Source organism: Chiloscyllium punctatum, chromosome 42 (assembly GCF_047496795.1).
Source record: "Chiloscyllium punctatum isolate Juve2018m chromosome 42, sChiPun1.3, whole genome shotgun sequence".
NCBI lineage: Eukaryota > Metazoa > Chordata > Chondrichthyes > Orectolobiformes > Hemiscylliidae > Chiloscyllium > Chiloscyllium punctatum.
Window position 1 is genome coordinate 44,411,146 of NC_092780.1, and position 21,414 is coordinate 44,432,559.

Consider the following 21,414-nt stretch of genomic DNA (forward strand, 5'->3'; position numbering starts at 1 on the left):
GAGGGGAAAGTATAAGAGGGAACCAGAGGGGCAAGATTTTTACACAGAGGGTGCCACGCATATGGAATGAGCTGCCAGAAGAAGTGGTTGAAGCAGGTACGTTAACAACATTTATAAGGCATTTGGACAAATACATGGATAGGAAGAGTTCAGAAGGATATGGGCCAAGTGCAGGAAAATGGAGTTAGCGTGGATGGGCATATTGGTCAGCATGGACCAGGTTGGGCCGAAGTCTCTGTGTTGTAGGTCTGTATGACTCTAAAACATTTATTGGGTCACAAATGGAATACTGTGTGCATTCTTGATTTGGAGATGCTGGTGTTGGACTGGGGTGTACAAAGCTAAAAATCACACAACACCAGGTTATAGTCCAACAGGTTTAACTGGAAGCATTAGTTTTTGGAGCACCGCTCCTTCATCAGGTGGTTGTGGAAGACACAATTGAAACAGAATTTTGTTGTTAGACTATAACCTGGTGTTGTGTGATTTTTAACTGTGTGCATTCTGGTCGCCACACCAATGGAAGGATGTAATTGCACTGGAAAAGATATAGAGGGGATCCACCAGCTTATGGCTGGGATGTAAAGTGTCAGTTCAGAGGAGACACTGAATAGGCTGGGTTTATTTTCCCTGAAACAGAGGAAGTTGAGGGGGGAATCTGAGTGAGGGATAGAAAATTATGAGAGGCATAGTCAGAGTATATTGTGAGAATCTTTCCCTGTGATAGATGTGTCTAAGGGCAGAGTGCATATGTTTAAGTTTGGAGGTATGTGATTTACAGGAGATCTGCAGAAAAATTTTTTCATCCAGAGGGAGATAGTATGAAATGTGTTGCCTGAGAGAGTGGTGGACGCAATTACTCTCATAACTTTTAAGAAGCATCTAAATGAGTACTTAAAATTCCAGGGCACAGTAGGCTATGCACCAAGTGCAGGTAAATGGAATTACTGTAGTTTAGTGGGCTGAAGGGCATCCTTCTATGCTGTCTGACTCTATGACTCACTATGATGTAACCTACCTCCTTATAAATGATGGAACAACATCAGCTACTAGTTTTGATCAGTCAGTTTCATAGATTTCTGGCAACCAGTGACAATTCTGTTGAGGATTGCATTCAATATCTTGGAATGTGACAACTTTCCTAAATAAGACACCCATCTAGCTACTGAATAACATAGGGCCAGGGCAAATGTCTATTGTTCTGCTATGCCAAAATATATTAAGTTCTCCCTTTGCATCTTTATTGCTAGGATGAAAAGATTTCAGTATGTTTCAGAGTTGACCTACAAACTAATAACAAAGTATCTACTGCAGTTAGCTCACTAGCACACTGGCAAAGGACTTCTTTATTATGTCTAACGAGTAATCCTAAAATAAACAAATCATCAGTGTAGAGAAAACTTCTGGTGGGCTAGTCTTTGGCATAAATATTGACTGTAAAAACACTACCTTGAGGTAAACCTTTTTCCTGCCTGCACCATCTGTTCTGCCTATGTACCATCTGTTAATCAAATTTATCAGCTCAATCTGATATTGCAGGTTATATGGAGTAACTTTTATGCAAGAAACCCAATTATTATGTCATACACAGTAGATAAATTCCTGTGCGTGTAATTAGTTCTGTTTTGTGACCATTCTCAGCACACTGAGATTTAGGAGCAAGCACATGCAGCATTTCCATGATTAGAACGTCATTTCTTCAGGGCTGACTTATTCATCTACAAAGGGTTCCACCTGGTTAAGGACAAGGCTCTCAAGTAAAGTGTTGTTGTAGAAAGGCCCTTGTCCACATTGGAACCAACGGTATAGGAAGGGAAAAGGTTGAGACTCTGAAGGGAGATTACAGAGTTAGGCAGAAATTTAAAAAGGAGGTCCTCAAGGGTAGTAATAGCTGGATTACTCCCAGTGCTACGAGCTAGTGAGGGCAGGAATAGGAGGACAGAGCAGATGAATGCATGGCTGAGGAGCTGGTGTATGGGAGAAGGATTCACATTTTTGGATCACTTTTGGGGTAGAAGTGACCTGTATAAGAAGGACAGATTGCATCTAAATTGGAAGGGGATTAATATACTGGCAGGGAAATTTGCTAGAACTACTTGGGAGGAGTTAAACTAGGAAGGTGGGGGGGTGGAACCCAGGGAGATAGTGAGGAAAGAGATCAGTCTGAGACTGGTACAATTGAGAACAGAAGTGAGACAAACAGTCAGGGCAAGTAGGGACAAGGTAGGACTAATAAATTAAACTGCATTTATTTCAATGCAAGAGGCCTAACCAGGAAGGCAGATGAACTCAGGGCATGGTTAGGAACATGGGACTGGGATATCATAGCAATTACAGAAACATGGCTCAGGGATGGGCAGGACTGGCAGCTTAATGTTCCAGGATACAAATGCTACAGGAAGGATAGAAAGGGAGGCAAGAGAGGAGGGGGAGTGGCATTTTTGATAAAGGATAGCATTACAGCTGTGCTGAGGGAGGATATTCCCGGAAATACATCCAGGGAAGTTATTTGGGTGGAACTGAGAAATATGAAAGGGATGATCACCTTACTGGGGTTGTATTATAGACCCCCTAATAGTCAGAGGGAAATTGAGAAACAAACTTGTAAAGGGGATCTCAGCAATCTGTAAGAATAATAGGGTAGTTATGGTAGGGGATTTTAACTTTCCAAACATCGACTGGGACTGCCATAGTGTTAAGGGTTTATAGAACATAGAACATAGAACATTACGGTGCAGTAGAGGCCCTTCGGCCCTTGATGTTGCGCCACCCTGTCATACTGATCTGAAGCCCATCCCACCTATGCTATTCCATGTATGTCCATATGCCTGTCCAATGACGACTTAAATGCACTTAAACTTGGCGAATCTACTACCGTTGCAGGCAAAGCATTCCTTACCCTTACTAGTCTCTGAGGAAAAAAACTACCTCTGACATCTGTCTTATACCTATCTCCCTTCACTTTAAAGTTCTGTCCCCTCGTGTTAGCCGTCCCCATACTTGGAAAAAGGCTCTCCCTGTCCACCCTATCTAACCCTCTGATTATCTTGTATGTCTCGATTAAGTCACCTCTCAACCTTCTTCTCTCTAACGAGAACAGCCTCAAGGCCCTCAGCCTTTCCTCGTAAGACCTTCCTTCCATACCAGGCAACATCCTAGTAAATCTCCTCTGCACCCTTTTCTAAAGCTTCCACATCCTTCTAGAGGAATTAAGGGCTACGGGGAGAATGCTGGTAAGTGGAGCTGAAATGCGCATCAGCCATGATTGAATGGCAGAGTGGACTTGATGGGCCGAATGGCCTTACTTCCACTCCTATGTCTTATGGTCTTATAATGCGGTGACCAGAACTGTACACAATACTCCAAGTGTGGCCGTACCAGAGCTTTGTACAGTTTCGATGGAGAGGAATTTCTTAAGTGCGTACAAGACAATTTTCTGATTCAGTATGTGGATGTACCTACTGGAGAAGGTGCAACACATGACCTACTCTTGGGAAATAAGGCAGGGCAGGTGACTGAGGTATCTGTGGAGGAGCACTTTGGGGCCAGCGACCATAATTCTATTTTTTTTAAAATAGTGATGGAAAAGGATAGACCAGATTTAAAAGTTGAAGTCCTAAATTGGAGAAAGGCCAATTTTGATGGTATTAGGTAAGAACTTCCGAAAGCTGATTGGAAGCAGATGTTTGCAGGTAAAGGGATGGCTGGAAAATGGGAAACCTTCAGAAATTAGATAACAAGAATCCAGAGAAAGTATATTCCTGTCAGGGTGAAGGGAAAGGCTGATAGGTATAAGGAATGCTGGATGACGAAAGAAATTGAGGGTTTTGTTAAGAAAAGAAGGAAGCATATGTCAGTTATAGACAGGATAGATTGAGTGAATCCTTAGATGAGTATAAAGGCAGTAGGAGTATACTTAAGAGGGAAATTAGGAGGGCAAAAAGGGGACATGAAATAGCTTTAGCAAATAGAATTAAGGAGAATCCAAAGGGTTTTTACAAATGTATTAAAGACAAAAGGGTAACGAGGGAGAGAATAGGGCCCTTTAAAGTTCAGCAAGGCGGCCTTTGTGTGGAGCCACAGAAAATGGGGGAGATACTAAATGAATATTTTGCATCAGTATTTACTGTGGAAAAGGATATAGAAGATATAAACAGTAGAGAAATAGATGGTGACATCTTGCAAAATGCCCAGATCACAGAGGAGGAAGTGCTAGATGTCTTGAAACGGGTAAAGGTGGATAAAACTCCAGGACCTGATCAGGTGTACCTGAGAACTCTGTGGGAAGCTGGGCCTCTTGCTGAGATATTTGTATCATCAATAGTCACAGGTGAGGTGCCGGAAAACTGGAGGTTAGTAAATGTGGTGCCACTGTTTAAGAAGGGCGGTAAAGACAAGCCAGGGAACTATAGACCGGTGACCCTGACCTCAGTGGTGAGCAAGTTGTTTGAGGGAATCCTGAGGGACAGGAAGTACGTGTATTTGGAAAGGCAAGGACTGATTAGGGATAGTCAACATGGCTTTGTACATGGGAAATCATGTCTCACAAACTTGAGTGAGTTTTTAGAAGAAGTAACAAAGAGGATTGATGAGGGCAGAGCAGTTGATGTGATCTATATGGACTTCAGTAAAGCTCTTGACAAGGTTCACCATGGGAGGCTGATTAGCAAGGTTAGATCTCATGGATTACAGGGAAAACTAGCCACTTGGATACAGAACTGGCTCAAAGGTAGAAGACAGAGGGCAGTGGAGGGTTGTTTTTCAGACTGGAGGCCTGTGACCAGTGGAATGCCACAAGGATTGGTGCTGGGTCCTCTACATTTTGTCATTTACATAAATGATTTGGATGCTAGCATAAGAGGTACAGTTCGTAAGTTTGCAGATGACACCAAAATTGGAGGTGTAGTGGACAGCGAAGAGGGTTACCTCAGATTACAACAGGATCTGGACCAGATGGACCAATGGGCTGAGAAGGGGCAGATGGAGTTTAATTCAGATAAATGCGAGGTGCTGCATTTTGGGAAAGCAAATCTTAGCAGGACTTATACACTTAATGGTAAGGTCCTGGAGAGTGTTGCTGAACAAAGACACCTTGGAGTGCATTATCATAGCTCTTTGAAAGTGGAGTCGCAGGTAGATAGGATAGTGAAGAAGGCGTTTGGTATGCTTTCCTTTATTGGTCAGAGTATTGAGTACAGCAGTTGGGAGGTCATGTTGCGACTGTACAGAACATTGGTTAGGCCACTGTTGGAATATTGCGTGCAATTCTGGTCTCCTTCCCATTGGAAAGATGTTGTGAAACTTGAAAAGGTTCAGAAAAGATTGATAAGGATGTTGCCAGTTTTGGAGGATCTGAGCTACAGGGAGAGGCTGAACAAGCTGGGGCTGTTTTCCCTGAAACGTCAGAGGCTGAGGGGTGACCTTATCGAGGTTTACAAAATTATGAGGGACATAGATAAGATAAATAGGCAAAGTCTTTTCCCTGGGGATGGGGAGTCCTGAACTACAGGGCAGTTTAGGGTGAGAGGGGAAAGATGTAAAAGAGACCTAAGGGGCAACCTTTTCACGCAGAGGGTGGTACATGTATGGAATGAGCTGCCAGAGGAAGTGGTGGAGGCTGGTACAATTGCAACATTTGGATGGATGTATGAATAGGAAGGATATGGGCCGGGTGCTGGCAGGTGAGACTAGATTGGGTTGGGATATGTGGTCAGCATGGATGGGTTGGACCGAAGGGTCTGTTTCCATGCTGTACATCTCTATAACTTTATGACTCTAATAGCCAGGAAGTGAGCCTGTGCTGCTTTGAGCCTGACTTCAGGATTGTCTCTATTCTTCCTCATATCCATCATTTCATTGTATAATGGGGAATAGGACACATCGAAACATAGAAAAGCCACAGGTCCAAAATTTATTCATGTAAAGCATTGTCAAGTTGAGCTGCTTTGTTGTTTTTCATTACTTTGATACCTCTGGACCAGGAGTTCTTGGTTCAAGTCTCACCTCCTCCAGTGGTGTATAGTAACATCTCTGAATATACCGATTAGAAAATATCTAAATCATACATTATGATTTGTTTGTGAGTATTTTGCTTTGCCAAGATAATGATATAGGCCCCTTATAGCTGTTCAGAAGGATTTTTTGGGTGACATTGTCGAGGTTCAGCTTTTGTGACTTCATTCCCTGACTTCTATCTTTTTGTGCTGATATGTGAAATATCTGTCTAATCAATTCATTCCTGTCACTTTGTTTAACTCATACCTGATGTAGCATCAACAAACTTTTCTCCATGTTTCCAGAGAACTCTTTTCAAATGGATCTGTCTGGAAACAGTCAGAAAACTCTCCAGAGAGGTCTTTACATGCTGAGTTGATCAGAGGGAGCTCAATTGTCCAGTAGCCTCTGGAATATTATTTTGAGAGGATTTTCAGAGGAGAAAAGTAGTTTTCAGATGAAAGGAGTATGGCTCTGGTTGCAATACCCAGGTCAGTCAAGAATCTCTTCATTTTCTCTTTTTGAAATTTTAACATAGGCAAAACATGAACAACTCATTCATATGCCCGTTGAATGTTGTTAGATGTTTAGGATATGTTCAATCACAATCTCCTCACATCATTCAGTTCTGAAACTACAGACATGAAACCCGAATCCAGCTTCATGAACGGGAAACAGTTGACTTGTCTCTGGGCAGCTTTCAACTAACTCTCTTTACTTAGTGGTCTCTATCGTGTGCGATAACTTCTTTTTTTTAACATTTGTTCATGGGGTGAGAATGCTCCTGGCTAAACCAGCATTTGTTGCTCAAGAGGATGGTAGTGAGCAGCCTTCTTGAACCACTGCAATCCATAGGTAAATCACAGTGCTTTGAGGAAAGAAAATCCAGCTTTTTGATGGAGTAACAGTGAAGTGACTGTAATATAGTTCCAAGTTAGAATGCTGTTTGGCTTACGGGGCAACTTGTAACTGATGGTGTTCCCAAGTAATTACTGCCCTCATCCTTCTAGGTGGCAGAAGTCATGGGATTATAGGTTGCCAATCACAATATTCAGCTTGTTGTAAGTAAAGCATCTGAGAAACTTTGTTTGGGCCTTATATACATTACACTGACTGATTCTCATAAGCTGGATATTAAGGACATCAATGTTTTGACATGAAAAATGTATCAACAGCAACTACAATTCAAATGAAAATTGCACTTCTATTCTGATTGTGAGTTCTCTCTCTTTCTCTCTCTCTCTGTCTCGCTCTTTCTCTCTCTCTCTCTCTCTCTCTAGCACCAAATTTGCTTTAAGCAACTTCTTCAAACACATCATGACACACTTCTGGAGCATGTAGGACTTTAACCTGGGCTTCGAGGTCAATGCTTCTTGTGCAAATATAAGATAGGAAATGCTCCTTCATGTCAAAAGACCTTAAATGCTATCAAAGATAATAGTCAACAGGATGATCAATAGCCTAAAAGAAGCCCAAGCATCTGATATCAATGCCAGCCATGACAGGAACATAAGAACATTCTAATTTGGAGCAGGAGTCCCCCATTCAGCTCCTGTAATTTGCTCTCGCATTCCATAAGATCATGGCTGATCTGATTGTGGTCTCAACTCCACATTTTCACCTATCTCCCAAAATTTCAGAGTCAGGCCTAAAATAGTCAATAGTCCAGCTTTCACTGTCCTCTAATGAGGTCTTGACAAAAGTCATGACTCTCAGAAGAAAATTCTCCTCAACTTGGTGATCCCTTATTTTTAAACTTTGTTCTCTTGTTCTAGACTCCCCCACAAGGGGAAACATTCTTTCAGTGTCCACCCTTGGAGTCAAGTCTTCTAAGGATGTATGTCTCTTCTTGTTCAAAACACTATTTGGGTACAGGTCAACCCTAACCACTCTCATGAGATTAAAATACACCCAAGTATTTATCGAATGAACTTTGTGAATCTGCTATGAAGACAAGTTGGTCTTGTTTTGACTGTGACATCAAACTGCATTCTCATACTGGGAGGCCTGGGTGGCATAAAGTTGTGATATGAATGCTCCTTCTGTGGTCCCTCAGTTCCTGAGCAAAACCAGAGATAAGTTCAGAATACCACTTAAGGGATGAGGCTACATTTAAATGGGCAAATAGAACCTCAGTTGATGATGCAATGGAAAGATTATCTATTGACTTTCCAGCCACAAACTCAATTTTAATCAAACTGCATTCTCAATTTCACCCACCACTATCTTATCCAAGTAAGTATCCCTCACCATTGGGAAGGCTCCTATTGGACTATTCCTGTCCAGTACCTGAAATGACTCTACCTTACAGATCATGTATTATTTTGGGACTAGTTTTCATGTCAGTCTCCAGTTTTCCTGAGGTGGATCCCTTCTCATCACCAGGTCTCAAGGTTAAATTTCCCTTCACTGCCTGCAAACATCTGAATTCTATTGAGCAAAGATACTAAGTGAGTGACAACAAGAATGAAAGGGAGACAGACAAAAAGTAGAGAGCTATTACCATTGAAAATGACAAACCAGAAAGAGAAGGGGCCATTTTATTGCCATGTTATGTGCAAAAGATCCTCTGAAGTGCTGAGATTATATCTTGATCTGATACTGTCTTAATTCCTATTGATCGAGGACTTCAAAGTTACATATTTGAAGAATTCACTAAACTCAACTGTATTGAGGATCACTCAGAGGTCAATTATATTTAAAATGTCTGGGTACCATCATTAATGACACGGCACACCATTTTGACTTATAATTCTTCAAACAAAGTCTTCTTCTACAGTATCCATCTGAACAAGAGAAAGGAAAAAATGAGGGTTTCGAGGACAATTTAAAGGGAGATGACATGAGACCTGGAAGAATTGTAAACAGGAGGACAGCATGGAATTCCAAAAGGTCAGTGGCAAGTCACTAAGGGGAGGAGATAGGTCCCATGGGTTCAGTGGTTAGCACTGCTGCTTCACAGCACCAGGGACCTGGGTTCGATTCCAGCCTTGAGTGACTGTCTGTGTGGAGTTTGCACATTCTCCCCGTGTCAGCATGAATTTTCTCTGGGTGCTCCCACAGTCCAAAGATGTGCAGGTTAGGTGAATTGACAACGTTAAATTGCCCATAGTGTTCAGGGATGTGTACGTTAGGTGCATTGGTCAGGAGAAATGCAGAGTAAGAGGGTAGGGGAAAGGGTCTGGGTGTCTTGTTGGGCCAAATGGCCTGTTTCCACACCGTAGGGATTCAATGACATAAAAAGGATGACAAAAAAAATTACAAACCAGTCAGCCTAACATCTGTGGTGAAAACGTTATTGCTGTCCATAATGAAGGATAAGGTAATTGATCAGCTTTAAAAATGTTGGTTAATCAGGGAGAATCAACATGGATTCATGAAGGGGAGGTCATGCCTGACAAACTTCAGCAAATTTTTTGGAGAGTTCACAAAGAGGGACAGAGGTATGTTGGTCGATGTTATTTATATGGATTTCCAGAAGGCTTTTGAAAAGGTTCCATATAAGAGACCGTTAGCTAAGGTGGAAGCCCATGTAATTAAAGGCAAATTACCGACACAGATAGGAAATTGGTTGAGTGACAGGAAACAGACTGTTGGAATAATGGGTAAGTAATCAAAATGCAGGACATGACTAGTGATGTCCTGCAGGGATCTGTGTTGGTGCCTCAATTATTCATAATATTCATTAGCCACTTGGGTAATGGCATTAAAAAGTCAAATGTCCAAATTTGCTCATGACACAAAATTCGGCACATTGTTGAGTGTTGACGATAACGTAAAATTAGAACAAAATATTGATGATTGGGCAGCACAGGAGCTCAGTGGTTAGCACTGCTGCCTCACAGCGCCAGGGACCCAGATTTGATTCCAGCCTCAGGTGACTGTCTGTTTGGGGTTTGTACATTCTCCCCATGTCTATGTGGGTTTCTTCTGGGTGCTCTAGTTTCCTCCCACAGTCCAAAGATGTACAGATTAGGTGAATTGGCCATGCTAAATTGCCCATAGTGTTCAGGGATGTGTAGGCTAGGTGCATTAATCAGGGGAAATGTAGAATAATAGGGTAAGGGAATGGGTCTGGGTGGGATACTTTTCAGACGGTTGTTGTGGACTTGTTGGGCCAAATGAATCCATACTGTAGGGATTCTAAAAAAATAGTTTGTGGCAGTTGAATTTTAATATAAGCAAGCATGAGGTTATCTATTTCAGGCTGGAAAAGGATAAATCTGAATATTTTTTAGAAGGCATGAAGTTAAATACAATGGATGTTCAAAGAGTTTCAGGGGTTCAGGTGCATGGCTCTTTGAAATGGCACAAACAATTGCAGAAAATAGTTAAGAAGTCCAAAGGAATGCTGGCCCTCATATCTAAAGGGTTGGAGGATTGGGATGCAGACATTGTACTGCAATTCTACAGAAGCATAGTTAGACACCACTTAAAGCACTCTGAGCAGATCTAGGCACCATACCTTAACAAGGATGGTTTAGCCCTGGAGAGAATTCAGTGCAGGTTTACAAGGATGAGATCTGGATTTTGGGGTTACATTAAGAAGACAGAATATACAAATTATGCCTTCATTCTCTAGAATTCAAAAGGTTAAGGGTTAATCTCATCAAAGTCTTCAGAACATTAACAGGGAAATACAGGGTAGATAAAGATTCACTATTTCCACGGGGTTGCAGTTTCTTGAACCAAGGGACATCATCTGAGAATTAGTGGCTGATCATTTCTACTCAGGAGAGATATCAGAAAGGACTTCTACATGCAAAGCATGGTTGGAGTTTAGAACTCTCTTCCTCAAATGGTGGTCAAAGCTAATTCAAAGGCTACATTTAAATCTGCGATAGACAATTTTTTTTATTAAGCAAGGCTATCAAGAGAGAGAAGCCCAAGGCAGGCATATGGAGTGAAACCACAGATTAGCCATGATCTTATTGAATGGCAGAGCAGCGAAATGTGAGGTGATGCATTTTGGTCAGAAGAAGTTAGAAAGGGAATATAAGATAGGGGCTGCAATTCTAAACGGGGTTCAGGAGTAATCAGACCTGAGTGTACCTCTACTTAAGTCATTAAGGGTGACTGAACTGACAGGTGATATTTAGAAATACACTGTGGCTCAGTGGTTTAGCACTGCTGTCTTATAGCACCAGAGTCCCAGGTTCAATTCCAGCCTCGGGTGACTGTCTGTGTGGAGTTCGCACATTTTTCCCGTGGGTTTCCTCCCATAGTCCAAAGATGTGCTGGCCAGGTGAATTGGCCATGCAAAATTGCCCATAGTGTTAGGTGCATTAGTCAGAGTGAAATGGGTCTGAATGGGTTGTTCTTCAGAGGGTCGGTGTGGACTGTTGGGGCCAAAAGGATCTAATCTAATCATAATGTGATCAAGCAAGTGATACAGCTTCATGAACGAGAAATCCTGCCTGACAAATTTAATAGAATTTGAACATAGTACATAGAAGAGTACAGCACAGAACAGGCCCTTAGGCCCACGATGTTGTGCCGAGACTTAATCCTAATGTAAAATATAGTAACTTAACCTATGCAGCCCTCAACTCACTGCTATCCATGTGCATGTCCAGCAGTCGCTTAAATGTCCCCAATGACTTCGCTTCCACCACCTCAACTGGTAATGCATTCACAACTCTCTGCATAAAGAACCTACCTCTGATGTCTCCTTTATACCTTCCTCCCAATATCTTCAAACTATGATTTCTCGTACCAGTCAATCCTGCCCTGGGGAAAAGTCTCTGGCTATTGACTCTATCTATTCCTCTCATTATTTTGTACACCTCGATCAGGTCTCCTCTCTTCCTCCTTCTCTCCAGAGAGAAAAGTCCGAGTTTATTAAACCTTTCTTCATACGGCAAGCCCTCCAGTCCAGGCAGCATCCTGTGGGCGGCACGGTGGCACAGTGGTTAGCACTGCTGCCTCACAGCGCCAGAGACCCGGGTTCAATGCCCACCTCAGGCGACTGACTGCATGGAGTTTGCACATTCTCCCCGTGTCTGCGTGGGTTTCCTCCGGGTGCTCTGGTTTCCTCCCACAGTCCAATTCACAGTTAGGTGAATTGGCCATGCTAAATTGCACGTAGTGTTAGGTGAAGGGGTAAATGTAGTGGAATGGGTCTGGGTGGGTTGCGCTTTGGTGGGTTGGTGTGGACTTGTTGGGCCGAAGGGCCTGTTTCAACACTGTAAGTAATCTAATCTAAACCTTCTTTGCACCCTCTCCAAAGCCTCTGTATCTTTCCTACAGTAGGGCAACCAGAACTGGACACAAGTGTGGTCTCACCAGGGACTTGTAGGCCTGCAGTAAGATCTCGCGGCTCTTAAATTCGATCCCCCTGTTAATGAAAGCCAAAACACCATATGCTTTCTTAACAACCCTATCCACTTGGGTGGCAACTTTGAGGGATCTATGTACTTGCACACCCAGATCCCTCTGTTCCTCCACACTGCCAAGAATCCTGTCTTTAATCCTATATTCAGCATTCGAGTTCAACCTTCCAAAATGCATCACTTCACATTTATCCAGGTTGAAATCCATCTGCCACTTCTCAGCCCAGTTTTGCATCCTGTCTATGTCATGCTGCAGCCTACAGTAGCCCTCTATACTATCGACGACACGTCCAACCTTTGTGTCATCTGCAAATTTACTAACCCACCCTCAACCTCCTCATCCAAGTCATTTATAAAAACTACAAAGAGCAGAGGCCCAAGAACAGAGCCCTGTGGGACCCTACTAAACACTGTCCTACAGGCAAAATATTTTCCACCTACAACCACTCTCTGCCTTCTGTTAACCAGCCAATTCTGAATCCAGATAGCCAGATCTCCCTGTATCCCATACTTCCTGACTTTATGAATGAGCCTACCATGGGGAACCCTATCAAATGCCTTGCTAGAATCCATATACACCACATCCACTGCTCAACAATCGTCGACCTGTCTTGACACCTCCTCAAAGAACTCAATAAGAGTTGTGAGGCATGACCTGCCCCTCACAAAGCCATGCTGACTGCCTTTAATAACACTATGCTTTGCCAAACAGTCATAAATCCTATCCCTCAGAATTCTTTCCACAACTTTGCTGACCACTGACGTAAGACTGACTGGTCTGTAATTGCCAGAGATTTCCCTATTACCCTTCTTGAAAAGTGGAACAACATTCGCCTCCTTCCAATCCTCCGGTACGACCCCTGTGGAGAGTGAGGAGGCAAATATCCTCGCTAGTGGCTTAGCAACCTCCTTTCTCACTTCCCGGAGCAGCCTAGGATAAATCTGATCTGGCCCTGGGGACTTATCAATCTTAATGTTTTCCAAAGTTTCTAGCACATCAATTTCATCAATCTTGATCTGGTCAAGACTGTATCCCAGCTCCTCAAAGTTTTCATTCACAATAGGGTCCCTTTCCTTGGTGAAAACTGAAGCAAAAAACTCACTTAGGGCTTCCCCTATCTGCTCAGACTCCATGCACAAGTTCCCTCTGCTATCCCTGATCGGCCCTACCTTCTCCCTGATCATTCTCTTATTCCTCACGTATGAGTAAAATGCCTTTGGGTTCTCCCTAATCCGTCTTGCCAAGCCTTTCTCGTGCCCCCTCCTGGCTCTCCTCAGTCCATTTCTGAGCTCCTTTCTAGCAAGTCTGTAATCCTCCAAAGGTGTGCTAGATCATTGCTTCCTCCACCTTACGTAAGCTACCTTCTTCCTTTTGATGAGAAGTTCCTCTGTTCTCGTCATCCAAGGTTCCTTAATCTTACCCCTTCTTACTGTCTCAGAGGAACAAATTTGTGCATCACTCGCAACAACTGCTCCTTAAATAGTCTCCACATGTCTGCTGTGCCCTCTCTGTGGAACAATTACTCCCAGTCTGTACTTCTCAATTCCTGTCTGATAGCATCATAATTTCCTTTTCCCCAATTAAATATCATCCCTCAGTAACTGCTTCTTTCACTCTCCAAAGCTATGCTAGATGTGAGGCCATTGTGATCACTTTCACCAAAGTGCTCTCCCACTGCGAGATCTGACACCTGTCCTGGCTCGTTGCTGAACACCAAATGACCTCTCCCGTCATTGGTCTGTCTACATACTGAGTAAGGAAACCTTCCTGAACACTCCTGACAAAAACGGCTCCATCTGCACTTAGGAGGTTCCAGTTGATATTGGGAAAGTTAAAATCACCCATAACAACAACCCTGCCACTTTTGCATTTTCGCAGAATCTGCCCGCCTATGAGATCTTCAATCTCTCTACTGCTATTAGGTGGTCTGTAGAAAACCCCCAATGCAGTGGCTGTTCCCTTGCTGTTCCTAACTTCCACCCACACTGACTCAGTAGACAAACCTGCCTCAACAACCTTTGTTTCTGTAGCTGTGATACACTCTCTGATTAGCAATGCTACACCCCCTCCTCTTTTTCCACCCTCCCTGTTCTTTTTAAACATTCTAAACCCTGGAACATCAAGTAACCTTTCCCGCCCCTGTGAAACCCACGTCTCTGTTATGGCCACAACATCGTAGCCCCAAGTACTAATCCATGCTCTAAGTTCATCAGGCTTATTCCGGACACTCCTTGCATTAAAGCAGGCACACTTTAACCGATCCCTTTGTTTCACCATGTGAGAAACCTTCCTGATGGATTCAATATATCCTGTCATTGTCCTGTCTGCAACTGATCCCCTCTCAGACATGTGGCTCTGATATCCCCTCTCCCCGCCGCCAAACTAGCTTAAACCCTCCCGAATCGCATGAGCAAATCTCCCACTCAGGACATTTGTACCCCCTCCAGTTCAGGTGCAACCCATCCTTCATGTACAGGACCCACCTTCCCCAGTAGGTATCCGAATGGTCAAGGTATCTGAAGCCCTCCCTCCTGTACCAGCCTTGTTAAGCTGCATTCACTGACTGTTCCTCATCTCACTATCTCTTGGCTCCAGTAGCAAACGCTACTTGTCCTGCTCTTCAGCTCTAACTCTCTGTAGTCACTTTTCAGATCCTCAATCCCTTTCCTGGCTATATCATTGGTGCCAATATGTACCATGATTTCTGGCTGCTCACCTTCAGAATCTTGTAAACCCGATTGGCAACATCCTGGACCCTGGCACCAGGGAGGCAACATACCTTCTGGGAGTCCCATTCCTGACGACAAAACCTCCTGTCAATCTGTCTAACTATTGAGTCCCCTACCACTAGTGCTTTTCTATTGACCCCCCCCCCCCCCCCCCCACACCTTCCCTTCTGAGCCACAGTGCCAGGCTCAGTGCCAGAGACCTGAGAACTATGGCTTTCCCCTGGTAGGCTGACCCCACCAGCAGTATCCAGAATGGTATACTTATTGCTAAGGGGAACGGCAACAGGGGATCCCTGCTCTGACCGTCGGTTCCCTTTCCTCCCCCTGATTGTAACCCAGCTGTCCTTATCCTGTGTCTCGATAAAATTCTCTTGAATTTTCAGAAGGCATATGTTAAGATACCTCAAATTAGTCTACTTAATAAGAAAACTGTCCCTGTTGTTGGAGGTTGTATATGTAACTAATAGAGGACAGAAAGTAGGAAGATGGGGGATCATTTTCAAGATGGCTGAATGGTTTTCAATGTTGGGGCACAAGTACTTACAATATGCATAAATAATTTGGATAAGGAAAATGAATATTCTATCAACAAGTTTGCAGCTGACTCAGAAATGGGTGGGTGGGAATTCAAGGGGAGAGATGACACATGGAGTCAGCAGCGTCTCAACATTTTACAGCACAGAAGAGGCCTTTAAGCCCATCAAGTCCATGATAGATAAACAGCTATCTAACTGTTCTAATCTAATCAACCTACACTTGGCCAATAGCCTTGTATGCCTTGGCATTGCAAATGTGCATCTACATACTCCATCAATGTGATGAGGGTTTCTGTCTCTACCCCCAATTACAGGCATTCAGCTCCAAATTCCCACCACCCTCTGAGTGAAAATTTATTTTCTCGTATCCCCTTTAAATCTCCTGCCTCTAACCTGAAATCTGTACCTCTGGTCATTAATCAGCAAGGGGAAAATTCCTTCCCATTTACCATGCCTATGCAACTCATAATTTCATAAATTTCAATCATGTCTCCCCTCAGTCTCCGCTGCTATAAATGCCAGTCTATCCAATCTCTCTGCACAATTAAAACACTTCAGGCCAGGCAACACTCTTCTGTTTCTTCTCTACTGCTATCACATCCCTCCTTCAAAAAGGATTCCAGAACCGCACACTAGCTGTGGCCTAATCAATGTTTTATACAGTTTCAGCATAACCTCCCTGCTCTTAAACTCTATGCCATGGCAAATATAATAAAGGTAAGTATACCATATACGTTCTTAACCACTTTATCTACCTGTCTCGTTACCTTTAGGGACTGGTGTACATACATATCAAGGTCCCCTCTAACCCTCACTGCTTCTCAGGGTCCTATTACTAACTGTATTCTCTTCCCTTGTTGTCCTTCCCAAGTGCATTACTTCTTATTTATCTGGATTGAACTGCATTTGTCACTGATCAGCACTACTGACCAGCCTGTCTATAATTTCCTGCAATCTAAGGCTATCCTCCTCATTTTCCCCCCTCCACCAACTGGAGAGATGATGGCCTAGTAGTATTATTGCTGGACTATTTTTTTTTTTTCTTCTTTTTTTTTTTCTTAGGGTGTTGGTGAACACCGTGTGCTCCTTCTCCAAGGACACCCGGGCATATTGCTGGACTATTAATGACTGTGAAACCATTGTCAATTGGTAGAAAAACCCATCCGGTTCACTACCTGATCAGGGCTACATGTGACTCCAGACCTACAGCAATGTGGTTGATCCTTAGCTGCTCTCTGGGATAGGCAATAAATGCTGGCCTAGCCAGTGACACCCTCATGCCACGAATGAATAAATAAAATGTTTATATTGCCTGAGATCTTACTGATCAAACCTTCTATATTCAATTCTAAATCATTAATATAAACCACAAACAGCAAGGATTGCTGCAGAACTCAGGACACATGAGTTCTTCATGAAAACATCCCATAATCATCACCCTCCTCTTCCTACCACTCAGCCAATTGTGGATCCAATTTGTCAAATTTCATTGTTTGTAAAGGTAATAGTCCATAGTATCCAGTCTCCTTTGCATGGTTAAAAACTCAGCAGATAGAACATAGTGTGGGAAAATGTGAAGCTGTGCACTTTGGCAGAAAGAATATCTGAATATCATTTAAATGGATTGACATTGCAGCAAATTACAGAACAAAGTCATTTGTGAATCTTCCTGCATGAATCCACATTCAATGAGTAGTAGAGAAGGCACATGATTGTTGGCCATTATTTCAAAGTGAGTGGATTATAGAAGTAGGGAGGTCTTGCTAAAAGTATACAGGGCACTGGAAGCCATCTGGGGAACAATCAGTACACAGGTATTGGGTATGGATGGACTGTCCAACCCATTTTTCCAAATTAACCTGCTCAGGTATCTTTTTCTTACACATCTCTAGAGTAGGTGAATTTTGAACCCTGCTCTGATATGACCATCAGCCACACCCTTTTCCTTGGTGAATGATAGTGCAAGGATCTCAACTACTTCCTCTAGCAATACGCATAAATTCCCTCCTTTATCCTTGAGTGGACCTACCATTCCTTAGCTATCATCTTTCTCCTAATACACATATGAAATTGCCAGGGAAATTTCATGGCCCCTTTTAGCCCACCTAATTTCTTGCTTATGTTCTTTTTGCTTCCTCTATGTTCCTTAAGGGCCTTGTCTGATTTCAGTTTCCCAAACCTTACATATGCTTCCATTTTGCTTCAAAATTTCTTGATTTTGGCTCCTGAATTTAGCCATCCTTCATCCTTACAAGAATAGGCTGGTCCTGAACTCTGATCAACTTGCCTTTAAAAGATTCTTATATGTCAGATGTAGATTTACCCTCAAACTGCTGATCCCAATCTAATCTCGCCCATTCTTACCTAATTAGCTTTTCCCTCAAAATCCTAAAATCCTAAAATCAGTCTTACCCTTAACATGGGAATTTTGAAATTATGATCACTGTTCTCAAAATGCTCCCCAACTGAAACTTTTATCACTTGGCCAGGTTCATTCCCTGAAACAAGGTCCAGAATGGCCTCTTCCTTAGTTGGACTGTCTACATTTTTTTCAAGAAACCCTTTTGGATGTGTCAAACAAATTCTACCCCATCCTGGCGCTAAAGGAATCCCAGTTAGTACAGGGGAAGTCAAAATCTCCCACGACAACAACCCTGTTGTTTTTACATCTTTTCATGATCTGCTTACATATCTGGTCCTCTAATTTGAGATGGCTATTGAGGGGCCCACCATAGTCGTTATTCCTAAATTCTACCCATAAGGCTTCATGAGCCTTTCATATGCAGCGGTGACATTCTGTGTTATCAGTACGCAACTCCTCCACCCCTTTTACATCCCTTTCTATCTGATCAGCCATGATCTCAGTGTGGAGCAGACAATCTACTGAATGACTTAATTCTCCTCTTATTAAATCTTTTGGTCTTATGGACAGAAGATCAAATTAAGGTATTCAAGATACATAGAATAAATGGCTAATTTCATAGAAACCCTACAGCATGGAAACAGACCATTCAGCCCATCAAGTCCACACCAACCTTTCGAAGAGCATCCTAACATTTTCATCAAATCATTTGTGTTTATTACAAACGAAAGAGATCCCAGCGCTGATTCTTATGGAACACTACTGGTCATAGATCTCCAATCAGAAAAATAACCCTCCAAATTCAAAAATGGAGCATGGCCAATTGACCTAACCTGCACAGCTTTGGGTGATAAAAGATGCGGATAAAATAGATGTGGGGCAGATGATTCCTCTGTGGTGCATTCTAGGATGAGAGGTCATAGTTTTAGGATAAGGGGCAGCAAATTTAAAACAGAGTTGAGCAGAAACTATTTCTCCCATAGGGTTGTGAATCTATGGAATTTGCTACCCCAAAGTGACAGTGAATAAATTTAGGTTTTATCAGAGTTTTAATTGGTAATGGGTTGAAGGGATGTGGGGAGAAGGCAGGAAAATTGGGGTGAGGAGCATATCAGCCATGATTGAATGGCAGAGCAGACTCGATGGGCCAAATGGCCTAATTCTGTTCTCACATTATGAACTTATGAAGGTGGAGAGCTGTTAAAGAAAGCGTACAGTTTTCTTGGCTGCATTGATAAGGGCATAGAGTACAAGATCAGGGTTAGAATCAAGATTAGAAAGGATGTGAGTGCATTTGAGAGGGTGCAGAAGAGGTTTACAATAATGACTCCAGAGATGAGAAACTCGAGTTATGAGGATGGGTTGGAAAAATTCTGACTGTTTTCCTTGGAGCAGGAGACTGACAGGAGATTTGATAGGTGCTTAAAAATCATGATGGGCCTGGAAGTAGATGAGGGGAGGGGGTAACTGTTCCCATTTATGAAAGGATTGAGGCACAGTTTTAAGTACCTTGCAAAAAGAAGCAAATGTAAGATGAAATATAACCTTTTTCACACTGGTCTGGAATGCTTTGCTTAGAAATGTGCTAAAGGTAGGCAGAGTCAAGACATTCAAGAGGACATTGGATGATTTTAAATAGAAACAATGTGTAGCGTTGTGGGGAAAAGACAGGAGAATGGCAAAATGTTAAAGTGCTCAGAAACACCATGGACCAAATGGCCTTCATGTGCACGAGATCATACTGTGATTCAGTGATGACCAATTACTAAAGAGGAAAGGATACTGGACAGACAAAGCTTGGGTCGGAGGATATTAGACAAGATATATGACAAAAAGACAAGTGAGCATCAGACAGACTGACTCACTTTAAGAAGAGATGTCAGACACAAGATGGATAGGCAGAGCTTCAAACAACATCAGAAACAGATATTGACCAGGCACAACTGGATGGGTAAACAACGGACAGACTTCAGAGAAAATACACGATAAAGATGTTCATTTCAAAAAAAGAAAGGAAAGGAAATAATCATAAATGTAAGAGAGAACTGAAAAGGCAGAGAACGTAAAAATACAGAAGGAAAGCTATTAACATGAGAGAAGGAGGAGAGACAATAAAAGACATTGCTGTGATACAATAACTTGGGAAAGAGACTGGATGCAATTTTCTTGTGTCAGCAACTAGCGGGCTGCAGGGGAATCTACGTAAAATGTACAACAGCGAGAAGCTGGAGAATAAATATAGCAGTGACGATCATATTGCTGAGGACTAAAGAAACAACAAGCAGGAGCTACTTGAAGTACAGTCAAGCAAGAGTGGAAAAGCTGTCTCCAGCAGAAATGCCGACACACACAACCTACCGTTCAAATGGAGAAATGGTGTCTGCACTGGCAGCTTCCAAACACGGGAAGTCTATCTCCAAACAAATCAGGGTAAAACTCTCTCTGCTTGTCAGACCCCAAATACAAATACAACCCTCTCTCATCTTCTGTTGCTTAAACCAACTGCTGCAGATTGAGTGAAGCCTGATAATTACTGAAAGGTGTCTGTATCTGGGCATACTGAGCTGCTATTGATATATGTAATTGTTCTCTGCGATATTTCATTAATCACTGGTCTGTTCTGTTTCGCTCAAGCAGCGTTTGCTCAGTTCTCTTGGCTTGATCGCCTCCGATTCGATCAATTCATTGATGCACTTTAGCTTCAGCTTTTCTTTTGTAAATCAGGAGGTAAAGAGGACAAAGACAGGCTGGAGCAAGAAATACACAGTCCAGTGCGTTAGGGAGAGGACAGGGATTATTACTCAGATCCCATTTTGTGGAAGGGTCACTGGACCCGAAATGTTGATTCTGGTTTCCCATCACAGATATTTCTGGTTTTGTCTGCAGCCCAGCTAGTTCACTGCTCCTCGCTGCAGTCTCTTACCTGGTTAGTGATAGTCAGTTTGTCCCGCTCCCTTCGTCCTCCTCCTGCGTTCCCAGGACAGCAGGAACTGCTTCAGAAAGATTGCCTTTCCCGGATTCCCAGACTCGGCCCACTGTTCCCGTTGTCTCTATCACCGAAATGTCCGCGGGAACGGTCCAGACTCTCTCCGATCTGAGTGCGGTCTCTCTCTCCGTCTCCCTCCCTCCCTCTGTCTCTGTCCCTCTCTCTCCGTCTCTGTCCCTCCCTCTCTGTCTCTGTCCCTCTCTGTCTCTGTCCCTCTCTCTCCGTCTCTGTCCCTCCCTCTCTGTCTCTGTCACACCTCCCTCTCTGTCTCTGTCCCCTCTCTCTGTCCCTCTCTCTCTGTCTCTGTCACCCCTCTCCGTCTCTGTTCCTCCCTCTGTCTCTGTTCACCTCTCTGTCTCTGTCCCTCCCTCTCTATCTCTGTCACACCTCTGTCTCTGTCCCTCCCTCTGTCTCTGTCCCTCTCTCTCCGTCTCTGTCCCTCTCTCTCCGTCTCTTCCCTCCCTCTCTGTCTCT

At 43.1% G+C, this 21,414-nt stretch overlaps 1 protein-coding gene across 5 annotated transcripts in view; it reads right to left on the reverse strand.

The window, feature by feature from the left end:
- Positions 1-21,135, reverse strand: part of LOC140465922 (corticotropin-releasing factor receptor 1-like) — a 345,472-nt gene extending 324,337 nt beyond the window's left edge. For 2 of the 5 annotated variants that reach the window (XM_072561879.1, XM_072561878.1), the window contains exon 1: positions 20,878-21,127. The gene's annotated coding sequence lies outside the window, so the exon portion shown is untranslated. Of the gene's footprint in view, positions 1-20,877 lie in introns of all 5 variants that reach the window. The other 3 variants (XM_072561876.1, XM_072561875.1, XM_072561877.1) reach the window with 3 other exon arrangements.
- Positions 21,136-21,414: the final 279 nt, after the last annotated feature.